The sequence below is a fragment of the Propithecus coquereli genome, unplaced genomic scaffold, assembly GCF_000956105.1.
Source record: "Propithecus coquereli isolate 6110/MARCELLA unplaced genomic scaffold, Pcoq_1.0 Scaffold5, whole genome shotgun sequence".
Classification (NCBI taxonomy): domain Eukaryota; kingdom Metazoa; phylum Chordata; class Mammalia; order Primates; family Indriidae; genus Propithecus; species Propithecus coquereli.
The window spans coordinates 21,721,362-21,723,866 of NW_012150840.1; positions in this window are offsets into that span (position 1 = coordinate 21,721,362).

Here is a 2,505-nt window from a genome sequence, read left to right on the forward strand (position 1 = left end):
TATGGTGTAACTATAGAAATAATACACAGTTATAAAGAAAGCAGTGAAAATCATATTTAGTCAGCTACCAAGGTCAAATTATTTCCTTAATTTTACATGTGAGATGTATTTTAAAATCTCTGATCCTTCCTAAGATTATGTTGCTTAATTTATGGAGTTAATTGTAAAGTGGCATCTCTTTGCAGATCACTGTGTGCCACCAAATCAGCTTGATCACATTTCAATTTTTCAGTTGCATTTCAGAATCTCACATCTGTTTGCTGTAAAGAAAGGGGATGCTGATGCTTGAATAATGATGTGTCTTTAGCATTCTCTAGCTCTGTGAAACTACTTCCGGTTACCCGAATATGACAAGACTTCATTATGCCTCTGGTTTTAAGTCTGTTCTTTTCTTTCCCTGTGATGCTTTTCTCATCCCTTGCATGTTAAGCATCCACTCATCCTTTAAGACTGAGCTCAGGTGCCATCTCCACTGTGAAGACGCTACACTTCCCTAGGCATAGGTGCATGCTCTTCCTTTCTGTTCACGTAAGATTACACATATACTTTATTACAACACTTATTGAAGTTATTCATTCAACAATTATTGTACTGTATTTACTGTGTTAGGCATGGGTATACTACAGAACTGCCCCAACAATTTTATCCACAGGTTTGTGAACTCCTCAAGGCAAGAGGTTCTTCCTTGACACTCAGTAGGAACTCAGTAAATCTTTGTTGAGTGTATAGATCAGTGATAATAAGTGTGGCGAACCTGTAATGAATTATTATTTTCACCTAGGGAAAGCAGGGAAAGCACCTTACTCCTGCCAATTTATTTAATGTTCAGAATAATCCTTTGATGTAGGTATCATTATACCCATTTCTCTTTTAAAATATCTAAGATATACCAAAGTCAATTTGTTTGCCCAAGGGCATGCAGCTACCAAGAGGGGAGGCTAAGACTTGACCCCCAGTTCTATATTATTCTAAAGGCCGTATAAGCTGCTTCCCACTTATATGATTTATGTTGAAATTACAGAAGCAGCTGGATAGAAAAAAATAGAATGGTGATTAATAATTCACATCTGAATAGTACTTTCATCATTTATATAGTGTTTAATATGCATTATATCATTCAATTAAAAAATATAACTTTATTTTGCATATAATACTTTTCCAATTTAGAGGAATTACAAATAAAATTCAAATAAACTAAAAAAAACAACTTTCAAATTTCAATATTCAGAGATAACTTTCATCAATGTTTTATTTAAAGTCATTATTTGGTTGTGTATTTTCTCTGTTTCTCTTCTTTTCCCTGTGTGTGTGTGTGTGTGTGTGTGTGTGTGTGTGAGCGTGTGTGTGTGTGTGTGCGCGTGTGTGCGCCTATATGTGTGTGTATGTGTATAATGCTGTTTGCAATGTTTCTTTAATAATATAGCAATAAATATCAGTGACTTTTCTTCATGTTCACAACAATATTTCATGGTTTTCCATTTTGGTGTGGTGCATTATTTTTTTTGTATTTGTGTTGATTTATCCACTTTGATCCCTGTGGTTTTTGCTTCCTTGAAATATTGCACCCCAGTTTCTTCTCCAGGGGGCAGTTGCTGGATCACTTGTTCCTCAACATCTGATTTTGTTCCTCAACATCCAATGACTCCTCTGCCCGATGCTCAGCTCCAAAGATACTTCCATATTTTTAGGTATTGGTTACATGAGCACTCCAGTGCTGGTATCAAAATCTGTATTGTTATAGTTTTCTATGTTGTGTAACAAATTACCACAAACTTATAGGTTTAAACAACAAATTCTTCCTATCTCACAGTTTCTATTGGTTGGGATTCTGAGCAGGCTCAGCAGTGTCCCCTGCAAGGCTGCAACTGTCAGCCAGGGCTGTGTTCTCATCTGGAAATAGAGATCATGGGGGCTACCTCAAAGTTTATCTGCCATGGATGATTTAAGTAATTACATGTGAAATAAATAAATAAGTAATCAGGTCATTAAAAAAACTAAATAAATATAGGTGAACATTTACCTGACCCTGCATGGTGAATGACACTTTAAAGAAAAGGAAATGAAAAAAGTTAATAAAAGAGAACAAACCATATTTCACTATGTTAAAATCTAAAAATTTCTTATTGTAAAAATGATGAGAACAAATATGATTATGAAAATGTTAATATGGACACATACAAAACTCATGCAGATTAATAAAGGAAACACTGCATTATCAATCAACAAATGGAAAAGAACATGGAACAAATCACAAAGGGAAAATATAAATGGCCAGCAATTCCTAATTAAAAAAATAAAGTAATAACAATACTTTAAACTATCAAATTAATATGAAATAAGATGCAAAATGCTGAATACTGGTAAAAATATGGCAATTGGGCTCTCTCTTGCCACTGCTAAAAGTGGAAAATTAGTATAACTGTCATGAATGCAATGCATTAATTAATCTGTTTCAAAAGCCTCAAAGTTGTACATATTCCTCTTCTGGGAATCTATTATAATGAA